A 12,608-nucleotide genomic window follows, 5' to 3' on the forward strand; every position below is an offset into this window, starting at 1 on the left:
CATGCTGATTTGTAGGGTTTCTCTTAAGTGTTAAAAGAGATTGCTTATGTTAGCTCTGGTCTTATACATCTTGTGAAACAATGTGATTTCCAACCTCCTATCTTGTTGACTACTTGTGTCCCAATGCCTCCACGCCATGCTGATGTATCTGCGACTGTCCTCAAAGAATGCGTCCCATATTCTGTGATATCTGTTGTCCACACGGCCAGGTCAGACCCAGTGTCTCTTGACTCTCCTGTTCAAGACCCCATCCCTGCAATCAACATATGTTTTTGTCCCTTGAGCAGTGTCCTGAGACTTTTGCGCTCACCTCGTCCCCATCCATCCTCCTCCCTAGCATCAATGGCAGTTGGCACCTATGAACAGGGTCGTACCGGGCCGTAAGTTTGTCTCTGACACCAATGAAAACGTGGCACACAGTTCAAAGGCGCTATTCATTCCTTTTTGGACACTGTTTGAATATTACCCGAAGGTGAGCATTTGATGAAAAGGTGATACAAATTGTGCATTTAAAAATATATATATTCAGCAACAGTGTTCCCTACTACTAGCCGCATATTGAAGTAACTCCTAAAACTGGCCCACATGGGACAAACAAGTTGGCCACTTTCATTAAATAAAATGACCCACACAAGCATTTCGTGTTTGTGGTTCAACCCTGGCCCTATTGCCCCATAGGCAGCACAAGCAGGCCTATGCCTGTGCGCTCACAAGGGGGCTGGGTGGGCGGCTATGGCAGATGTGAAACATTGGCATCGAGGCAGAGTGGGTGTCAACAAAAACGTCACACATTCACATACACACCCACTTTTCTAAGCCTTTATAAACACCTTGACATTTACCGGGAGAACATCTCTGCAATCTACAAGGTATATTGTCATCCAGCCACCTGTTCCCCGGATACCTGTGCCACAGCTACTTGTACCCCTGCTTGCTGAATCGGCTCATTTGTTTGTTCAAGGGTAGGTCACCTATTACTTTGCTTATATGCCTTTCCCCTGTTCTCCCCAGACGAGGTTTCCAGACAAATCCGATCTATGAAAGTATCATCAAAACAGGTTCACCCCTGTTCCTCCAAAACCATCAAGGACAACATTGACACCCTGGCTCCTGCTCTGGTTGACTTCTGCAACCACTCCTTAAACACTAGAATCTTCCCTTCCCCCCTGAAGCACTCCCTTGTGCATCCTCTTTTTAAGAAATCCTCTGCTGACCCGTCCTGCCAGTTAACTATCGCCAAATCTCCATCACTCTTTTCCTGGACAAACTCCTGGAAAAGCTGGCCATCTCCCAGCTTAATCTTCACAATGAATCTGGTGGTTGTCTCCATGAGCATCAGTTTGGCTTCAGAGCTGCCAGATGCACGGAAACCGCTCTCCTGAACATCCGTGAAGACCTGCTCTACAACCTTGAGTCCTCCATCTCCAGTGTCCTCATCTTACTTGATCTCTTTTCTGCCTTTGACAGGGTCAACCATGCCATCCTGCTCAACTGTCTCCATGATAACCTGGGAATCACCAATCGGGCCCTGGCATGGCTGACTTCTTTCCTCTCTGATTAACACTCCCAGGTCCAACTTGGGTCCTTCCTTTCCTCTATATCTATCTCTACATGTGGTGGTCCCCAGGGGTCTAAACCTCTCTCCCTGGCTGTTCAACCAATACCTGCCACTTTTTGGCCACCACATCACTACTCTATGCCCCAACTTGTAGCGCTATGCAGATGACAATCAGCCCATTTTCGGGCTCCTTTCAGCCACCTCATCTCCTTCTCTCATCTCTGTCTGTCTGCTATCCCGGAGTGGTGTGCCGCCATGATCTCTGCCTTAATTCCAGTAAGACAGAGATTCTCCTCATCGGCACACCTTCTCCCTCCTTTTCTGTCACTCTCTGGCTGGCCGCTTTTGGCCCTTCTCCAACTTGCAACGCTAAAGACCTCGGGGTCATCTTCGACACAACACTCTCCTTCTCTCCCCACATCTCTGATGTCTCTAAGAAGTCACACTACCAGCTGCACCTCCTCAGAGGTATTCTTCCTTTCCTCTCATTCACCCAGAAGCTCACTGTCTCCAGAGCTCTGGTTCTCTCTAGGCTGTACTATTGTAAACAGCGTCTTTCTAAATCTGCCTGCCTCTACTCTCCACCCTCTGCAACTCATCCAAAACAGGACTGCGAGACTTGTCCTTGGCCTCAAGCCCAGGGTTTGTATCTCTCCAGGAGTGAAATCTATGCACTGGCTCCCAGTGGCTGCCAGGATTAAGTTAAAAACTCTCTGCATTGTACACAAGGCCTTCTGGGGCCTGGGGCCTCAATACCTTCAACTCTCCCTAAATATCTTCCTTCTCAAGCACTTCGCTCATCCACCTCCAACTTCCTCAGGGTCAGTCGCTTCTCCAAGCAACGAGTTGGTGGTAGATCTCTTTCTTTGGTTGGGGTCTCCCTCTGGAACTGCCTTCCTGCCTCTCTGAAAATTGAGGAGAACCATCTCAGGCTCCAGAACACCTGAAGACCTTTCTCTTAGTTTCTGCTTTCTCTCCTCTTCTCCCCTGCTGAACTCCTGGCTGAAACAAACTGCACTGGTCACCTGGCTACCCTCTGTTCTTGTGCCCAGGTCCCCTCCCTGCCAGCTGCACACCTGCACTGTCCCCCTGGCAACCCTTGCACTCTGTGGCTGTTTCTGTACCCCTACAGCCCCCTACCAGCACTTGACACCTGATGTCTGCACTTACCCTTGCACTTGCCACCAGCTGGCTGCACCTCTTATTTATTGTTTTTTATTATTTACTGTTTATCCTATGTACCGCACTTCCCCTCCCCCTTCTCACATTTCCCCTTCGCCCCCTCCCCTGCACTTGTGCAATCTCAATATCACCTGGCCTAGTAAGATCTTTGTCTCTGTCGTCCTTCTGTTTTCCTCCCTTGCCTCGTTGCGCCTTGAAACACTTGTGTATAGGCGCGTTATAAATGCCATATCATATATGTTCATCAATCACTGCTCTGAAAGGTTCGATCAATTTCCACCTAATGTTCCCAGTATTCTAATGTTCATTTATGGACTTCACCATTATTGAATGTTTGATGTATTGTGATCTCAGTAACTAGCACATTGCATCACTGTGCATTGTAATAGAATGGAATTTTTCATGGTCCACGTTTGCAAGCATGTTTTCTTTTGATGCTTGAAAGTTCATTCAATGGACGAGTAACACCTTCCGATTTGTGTTAGAACTTTCAAATTCTGTAAGAAAGTTATCACCATGTTAATTCGACTAGGCAACACAGGTTTTCTTTCTTTATTTAAAACAAACTTTACAGACAAAGCTGTGCAATAATTGCTTTATTCACATTCGTACAGTATTTGTAATAATTATATTTTTTATGCAGATCTTGCAGACTTTTCAAGAATGCCTTAATGTATAGTTATCGGTTGCCCTTCAGTGAGCCATGCCAAAACTCAGGGCACAGTCTGGAATATATTCCCGAGGGATATTGATTTAATAAGATGGATTACAAATTGTGGTTTTCCAGTGGACAAGACTGAAAGTAGCGTCCAGGCTGTCTTGTGAGACGCCAGGGGCAATCGATTCCGCCTCTGCAGCCTACACTTTACCGACGATATGTACGAACAAAGTACACAAAAAAGAGTTGACCCAGAATTCTTCGTAAATTGCTTCCAAACGCGTTTCTGACTCAATATCAGCACACGCTTGCTCAGGTGAATAGTGGACGATGGATTTATGTTTGTTGTTATCTCTTGATTTATTTAAAATAGTGTATTGAAAAGGTAAGTGTCAGGCTGAGATTCTGATCTTGCGTCTGCGGAAGCTGCTGAACCCCTGACAATCCACCCAAAATGTAGTACCCAGAGCTCGGAATTGTTTTTCATCTCACTTTACCACACTTCTAGGAGGAAGGGGGAAAAGGGGATAAAATAACAAACACCAGGCTGGAAGCTATTGACTAGCTGGTTCTTCACCTGTATTAAAGACATAAGCATATACAACACCACATTTACTCATTGAGTCACTGTCCTCATAAACTATATCCTTTACTAAATAGTTTAAAAGACCATACCTGATACTTCTCCTTAAAATGCCCTGAGAAGTGATGTAGTAGATAAGACTTCCTTACTAGTTGCCAGGAAACTTAATGTTCATTCAGCCTTCTTAGATAGGTCCTTGAATGCTTTAGCAATCTTTTCCTGTAACTTCTTATTCTTCAATTAACTTTAACAACTTATTAAGTTTAAGATGAAGTAATGGAAGTTCCAACAAAATCCAATCTGGTAAAGTCTTTGTATGCTAAGATTAGTCTCTTACTGAAGATGAGCTTGAAACTTGCGATGGGAATTCTCGTAGTAATCACACGGTCGCGTGCTAAAGTTTCTCGTAGCCGAAAACACGTACGCGTGCAGTTGTTCAACGTAGCAGGAAACACGTACACGCGCTTTTGTTCCACATAGCAGAAAACACGCACACATGCAATTGTTCAGCGTAGCAGGAAACACGTACATGTCCTTTTGTTCCACGTAGCAGAAAATACGCACACGCGCAATTGTTCCACGTAGCAGAAAACACGTACACACGCTTTAGTTCCACGTAGCAGAAAACACGCACACGCGCAATTGTTCCACGTAGCAGGAAACATGTAAACACGCTTTTGTTCCATGTAGCAGAAAACACGCACACGCGCAATTGTTCAACGTAGCAGGAAACACGTACATGCGCTTTAGTTCCACGTAGCAGAAAACACAAACAGGCGCTGTTGATTCACATAGCAGTATTCGCGCACACGCGCGATTGCACCACGTAGCAATATACTCGCGCTATTGCTTTATTTAACGGCTCAAACACGCGCTAGCTCTGAAGAGACATGTAGCTTATGAAAACATGCGCGCGCGTTACAGTTTATTCATGGATAAGATGAACATGCTCGCGCTCATGAACCTTTTCAATTAAATTAACCTTTTTTTACAAAAAAATAAGTAAGACTAGGATAGTTCTGTAATAACGTTTTCTTCCACTTGGAAGTAACAGAAAGCACTTATCTCTTGAATGAGTCTTAGAAAAGTTCTTCTCCCTGAAAATGGAATTTTCTCACTCCTGTCCTGTGTCCAAAAAAACTCCGAACTCTTTCCCAGTTTAATACTCGAAGAAGCCGCTCAACTGCTTGAAACTTGAAGCCCCTGATCAGGTTAAGCAGGAGCAGCTTTACACACGTCCTCTCAGCTGGGCTTCAACGATGAAAGGCAGTTTAGAATGTTCACTGTCCTTCCTATAAAAAATCACCAGCCAATCAAAACTTAGGCTGAGCACTTCCATCTTGGCTTGGGGCCTTTTCCAAAGGCTGCAATTAAGGTTAAGGCTAAATTGTCTGTAACAAAATAAAACCAATCATAACACACCAAAACCCTTCCATACAACATATGTGCCACACCTGACCCAATGTATATAAGAATATGTCAATGTATGTAACCCCTGACCCTAGAACATGTCAATGTATGTAACACCTGACCCGATGTAACACCTGACCCAATGTAAGTAAGAATATGCCAACCTGACAGTTTAAAATAGTGTATTGAAAAGGTAACTTCATGAACGGTTTAGAGTTTTCAGTGTTTATTGCCATCAATGTTGTATTGATAAATTTTTATATTTACCAGAATGACCCACATTTCAAAATATTTCACTTTAGTGTAGTTTATCCCCGCTTTCGCGACCCTCTAATAAATCAGGGAGATGTGACCCTTAGTAAAAACTTCCATAGTGCCCTTTAAAAGTCACATCATTTTTTTAAAATGTGTTGGTTGACATGCCCTTCTTTACATAGCGCACACTGATGGTAGCACAGACCCTCACCACCACTGACACGTACAGTATCCCAATGGCAAGCCCTACCGACTTGCACAAAGTGATATTCCAAAGCGTTGGATGTGGCCCACTTCCAATACTAATTTACCTTTTCCATTGTACTCTTTTCTGACAATGTAGTGTGGTGAAAATGAAGGCGCAAGGTTCTGCATCAATTACTTTTCCAGAGTCAACATCAACCTCACTCACCTATCAAGTAATTATATTGTACTAGTCCTCTATATGCAAGCAAACAATATATGCATGTGTTATGCTTGGAATATCAACATATTGAAAATGATTATGTATACTATTGGTTATTTAAACAAAGTGGCATGTATGGGTGTCTCTCTGTATGTATCATCGGCTGCATCCCATTATTTCAGTTTCATTTTGCATTTTCATGCGTATTAAAACAAGTACTATGTTATAGGGGGATGCTGAAACTTCGACTACAATCACTTCCTCCTCTGCAAAAGGTCCAGAGTATGAGGTAAGCATACTTACATGTTCCTTGCTAGAGAGAAAGTAAATCCTACAAAGGGTATATTTTGAGACTGAAATGCATGTAACTTTGCACTGTTTGAAACTTTTCTGATTTTGGTTCTAATGCTACACTTCCTCCCTAATGCAGAATAGATTAGAAAGGAAACTTTACAAAGCAAACCACTTCTGAAGGCGACGATATAATCACTATGTTTTGCAGGGTGATCTCAGATCAAGTCCATGCGTCATCTCTGAAGGTTATCAAGTAAAATCTGAAAGGTCTATTATGACCAAATCACGTACACTGTTTTCAAGGATATGTTCATGCAAATGTTCGATTTGTGTTGCAACAACAAACCTTATAGTATATGGTTCGTAATCATTTTAAACTACTTTATGCGGAAGTGCTCTGTGAAATTAAAGATTTTACATTTCTGGTCGATTGACATTTAATTTTATTAAAGATTATTCTCTCCAAGGAATGCACTCAAGATGTGGAATTAGAAGAAGCACATGGACCAGAGGTATACATAACCTAATATGAAATACAATTGGGCATCACATTGGACTGGGAATACATTTTTATAATGTTTTGAAGTCTGTCAAGCTGGTTCTGTTTGTAGATATGTACATATGTTTGAGTTGAAATGAAATTTGCTTGATTTAAACCATATAAAACGCTCTTTTTTCAGCTTGATGTTGTGGTCGGCAAAGAGAAGGCCACGGTTTCAAAGCAAATTAAGAAAACAAGGATAAAGAACAAACCAGTTTGCTTTGGATACATTTTTAAGCTGATGTTTTAATCATATGTTTTTAGTTGGAAAAACATATCTTCTGTATGTGTGCTAAACATTCAGCATGTTTCTCTATAAATCTATTAGAAGGCCAGAAGGAAGAGTAGTATAAATACTCAGCCAACAACAAAAAAAAAAATTTGCATGCCAAATGGATTTCACAATGGAGAAACTACTATTTGAGGCACACCTCCCAACCGTACAAAGTTACCATGGACCACTGCTACTTTGTGCAAATTCACCCAGATGAAGCTGTCATGATGCCTACTCCCGGGCATCCGGATCGAGTCCATCAGCCATGGGAGCAGGCACCCAGATACTTATTAAAACCCCAACAACCCCGGCTGGGGGCTGTTATAGGGTTCCGTCCTGGCACCTTAGGCGCCAGGCTCATCTTAGAAATCAGTCTTGGCGCCATAGGCGGCAGGCTCATAGACATTACTTACCTCATGCAGACCATGCTGCAAATGAATCCAAGCCAACGTGAGGCCTGGATGGGACTATTTTATTACAGGGACTATTTTTTTACTCGGGAGTGGTTCTGGGGAACTTCTTACCTGGAACTACTTTGGAGGCTATTTAAACCACGCCCGATCAGCAGCACACACTTTGCGTTATTCTGCAGCGTAACGCTCACCGTGCCTGCAAGCCTGCATCCAGTCTTCTGCCACGCCCGCCTCGAATCCAGAGCTCCTAGAAAAAGGGGAAAAGAAGGAGGAAAGGTTAGATCACGAACATCACTTCAATTCCTTACCTGATTCCGGACCAAGCACATCTCCGAGCCCGGAAAGGACATTATTTCAACACGCATCGCATCGCCAGCAGCAGCGCTGCGTCATACTCACCAGTCCACAGCATCTTTCGACTCGGCGCTGCCTCCATCATTTTCTTCGTCGAACTCCAGCATCTGGGGAAAACAAAAGAAACAACAAGGTGAGGCCGGAAGCCGACAAATACCATCTCTTTACCATAGACTTACCTGATTTACCACCGGAGGCATTATCCTTTCACACGCCACATCTTCCTAGGCCGTACCTATAAAGGGAGAGAAAACAACAAGTTGAACGCATGCAACTTTTACCGGACAGTGTTGGGTAATACAGACTCTTACCTGAACGCCATCAGCTACCTCCCGGCAATATTCCTTGGACCCAGCTGCAATTCAAGAAAGGAATGGAACAAGAGTGAACATCAGACATATTGAACTCTTTTGAACTTTAAAGGCCCCGGAGTCAATATTTCTCCGGAACTCTTCCAGTACCTTCAAACCAGTGAAGTAGCTGGTATCTATGCGCCCCTGCGTGCCACGCAGGATGGAGAGCTCATCATTTAAAAACATAAGGTGAGGTTACTAAAAGGGAATATCAGAGGGAACTAGTGGGGAGATCGAGAGCAGTGGGGGTGGGGGGCTCACTAAAATCCACGGGTGGCTAAATCCCTTTCTCCACTTGCAGGAGAATACTTCTTCGGGTCAAGCAGACGAGATTAGGCGGGCCAGTCCAGACTGTCATCTTTGCACTACGCATCACGTTGGTGGAGACCGCAGCTGTCCAAGTCCGATCGACGCCCCTGTGGGAACCAGGTGAGCATAACAGAACGGAAAGCCTATCCACAAATCGCCACCCGGGCGCAATGTAAACTTCAGAAACCGACCAACTAGCCCAATTGTTAGGGGAACATAGGGCAGAAGTGCATTCCGCGCGCCAAGAAACTAATGCCCTCAGGAGAGAACTGATAGTCTCAAAGGAGCGCACTGATGACCTGGCTGGACAACTGCTGCAAAACCAAGCTGGGCAAACACCACTACCTGGACTCGGGGTGAATCCAACCCCCGTTTCATCGAGCAATTCTGTGCAAGTGGTTCTACCAGGGAGCATTCCTTTATCTCCACCCGAACGCTTTGCTGGGGACCCGAAAAGATTCACTGTGTTTATGAACCAATGCCGCTTGCACTTTTTATGCAGACCTGGAGCTTTTCCAAACGACCAAGCCAAAGTAGCCTTTGTACTATCATACCTTAGTGGCAGCGCAGCGGATTGGTCAATTCCACTAGTCAACCAGGATGACCCTCTTCTTTGGGATTTTCAGGGTTTTCAATTAAGCATGGAAAGACTATTCGCCAGACATTCACAGGGTCAGGCCCTGGATAACACATTTTTATCCCTACGACAGGGTTACAAGGATCTGCTAACCTATATCGCATCCTTCAATAGGTTGGTGGTGGAAACCGGATGGCCCGAGGCTAAACGAATTACATTATTTCATCGTGGACTTCGGGGTGAACTCAAAGATGTTTTGGCCCAAGTTGTGAACCCACCTCAGGATTGCGCAGAATATATAGACTTAGTGGTCCAATTAGACCACCGACTTCAGACTAGAAAAGCTGATGGAGCTAAATTTGAGAATCGGGTATTGGTTAAACCCAACGTTACCCCAAAAGGAATAGATGTATCAGAACCTATGCAGGTCGGGGGGATTAAGGCACCCTTAACTCAAAAGTAAAGGGAAAGGAGACGGCAGATGCAACTGTGTCTGTACTGTAGGGCCTCAGGACATTTTCTATGGGATTGCCCTATAAAACCATCCAAGAAAATAGTCGGAGTTGCTGACAGGAACCAAATAGAGCCTGATTCGGGAAACGACCACACCCGACAAGGGTAGAGGTCCGCTTGCCGAGCTTAAAGAAGGACACTTAGACCTCGCACCTAATCATACCAATGGTCCCTATTGATCCATGGCAGCCATCACGTATGCACGCAGTAAGGGCATACACTGATAGCGGGGCCGTAGGAAACTATATGGACCATGAATTGGCTTCTAGGATGAATCTACCTCTTTGCAAGACCACTTCGGATGTCATCACCACAGTCGATGGAACTGAAATTGCATCTGGGCCTGTAACTCATTCCACTACAGAGATGACACTGTTGGGTCAAGATGGGCATCGAGAGACTATTGTGTTTCATTTAATCAAAGCCCCGCAGTTCCAAATAATACTGGGGATACCTTGGTTGGAAACACATAATCCTAGTATTGATTGGCGCAAGAAGAGAATAACCTTCCCGGATTGTGCACACACCTGTTACCTGGAAAAGACCTTGAACAAAGGCCTGGCCACAGTCACTAGCCCAGTTGTGCAGTTACCTCAGGAATATCAAGAATTCCAGGATGTTTTCCAAAAAGAACAGGCAAACACCTTACCACCTCACAGATCATACGATTGTCAAATCGATCTCATACCCGGTGCACAACCTCCATGCAGTAGAATCTACGCCCTTACGGAACCCGAAAACCTTCACCTACGACAATACTTGGACCAATACCTTGCTAATGGCTTCATTCATCCAACCAAGTCCCCTGCATCCTCAGCTTTATTCTTCGTGCCTAAAAAGGAAGGTGACCTCAGAACATGCATAGACTACCGCGCATTAAATCAGATTACGGTGAAGAAGCGATACCCATTGCCTCTGATCCCTGAATTACTAGACCAGGTAAAGGATGCTTGCATCTACACTAAATTGGATCTCCGAGGGGCATATCATCTGGTACGTGTAAAGCAAGGCGACGAATGGAAGACTGCCTTTCGCACCAAGTACGGATTATTCGAATATCAGGTGAGGCCCTTTGGGTTGTGCAATGCACCAGCAGTCTTCCAGTATTTTATGAACGATGTCCTTCGTGAACTCATTGACATCTGTGTTGCTGTATACAAAGACGATATTCTGGTGTACTCCTCCTCAGAGCATGTTAAGCACATTCGTGCAGTCTTCGAGAAACTACGCCAGCACAAGTTATATGCAAAATTGGAAAAATGTGTTTTTCATGCTACAGAAGTTGAATTCCTTGGATTCATCCTGACTCCAAAAGGATTCCGAATGGACTCTCGAAAGGTGGACGCAATTCTCAAGTGGCCACCACCCAGTTCCGTTAAAGGGGTACAAAACATGCTTGGATTTTCTAATTTCTACCGTAGATTTATTCCGGACTTCTCACATGTTGTACACCCCATCACAGCACTTTTGCGAAAAAACAAACGCTTCTTGTGGACCAAAGAGGCTGAAAAAGCCTTCCAAGAGCTGAAATTGAAATTCACGTTGGCACCTGTCATAAGGCATCCACGCCCGAGCTTCCATACATAGTTGAAACTGATGCATCCAGTTTAGCCATGGGGGCTGTCCTGTCCCAGAAGGATCCAGAAACCGGTCAACTTCATCCAGTAGCATTTTGGTCCAGAAAGTTCTCGGCACCCGAGTTAAACTATGTAGTTACCGATAAAGAGTGGTTAGCCATCAAATCCACCTTCAAGGCTTGGCGGCATTATCTTCTCGGTGCCAGGCACACCATCACTGTAATCACCAATCACAGGAATTTGCAATATTTGAAGACAGCCAAGACCCAATCATCACGTCAACTTAGGTGGGCAATATTCTTTGCAGAATTCGATTTTGTGATCACTTATCGACCAGGTTGTAAAAATGGCAAGGCAGATGCCTTATCCCGAATAGGAATGGGAGAAGCATACTCGAACCCAGAACCGGTACCTATAATTTCAGAAGAAGGAATTCTTGGCATAACTACTCTACAGACTCTAGAAGATATTCATTTGAAAATCCAACAACTTTTCGATTCAGCAGCCCTGCAGGACTGGGTTAAAAAGGGTCCAAATTATTCAGTCATCAATGGCCTACCTTACTATCAAGGGCGTCTATTCTTACCACACAAGGAACTACAAGAGCTAGTAATTTCCAATTACCATGATGCTCTGATGGAAGGGCACCGAGGTGTCGCAAAAACTGAAGCTAAAATTAAAAGACAATTCTGGTGGCCCACCTGGCGAAAAGACGTAAAGTCATTTGTACTGTCTTGTGGCATCTGCGCCCAAAATAAAAGTCAGAAGAAAAAAACAGCTGGTCTTTTACAACCTTTAGATACTCTACCCTCACTGTGGCACACTTTGTCTTTAGACTTTATTACAGATCTACCTCCATGTAATGGATTCAACACCATTCCTGTTATTGTGGATCTTTTTTCCAAGATGGCCCGCTTTATTCCTTTAAAAGGATTACCTTCCGCTTCAATTTTGGCCATGGAATTTCTCTAAAACATTGTTCGAATACATGGATTTCCTTCTGTATTGATCTCTGACCGAGGTAGTCAGTTCATTTTGCAATTTTGGAAGAAATGTTGTCAATTGGCGCAAATCGACGTAAGGTTATCAACAAGTCACCATCCCCAAACCGATGGCCGGACGGAGAGGACCAACCAGACTCTTGAACAATACCTACGTTGTATGCTTCACCAAACCGAAAGTAATTGGAAGGATATTTTATGGATTTCTGAATACGCATACAATAACTCTGTACATTCAGGAACCGGACAAAGCCCCTTTTATACCATATATGGACATCATCCTCGAACCTCAGAACTCGATTCACCCCAGCACTTAGAGATGCCGGCAGTGACTCATCTGCACTCTACTA

The sequence above is a fragment of the Ambystoma mexicanum genome, chromosome 11 (genome assembly GCF_040938575.1).
Source record: "Ambystoma mexicanum isolate Mex_15411 chromosome 11, UKY_AmexF1_1, whole genome shotgun sequence".
Taxonomy (NCBI): Eukaryota; Metazoa; Chordata; class Amphibia; order Caudata; family Ambystomatidae; genus Ambystoma; species Ambystoma mexicanum.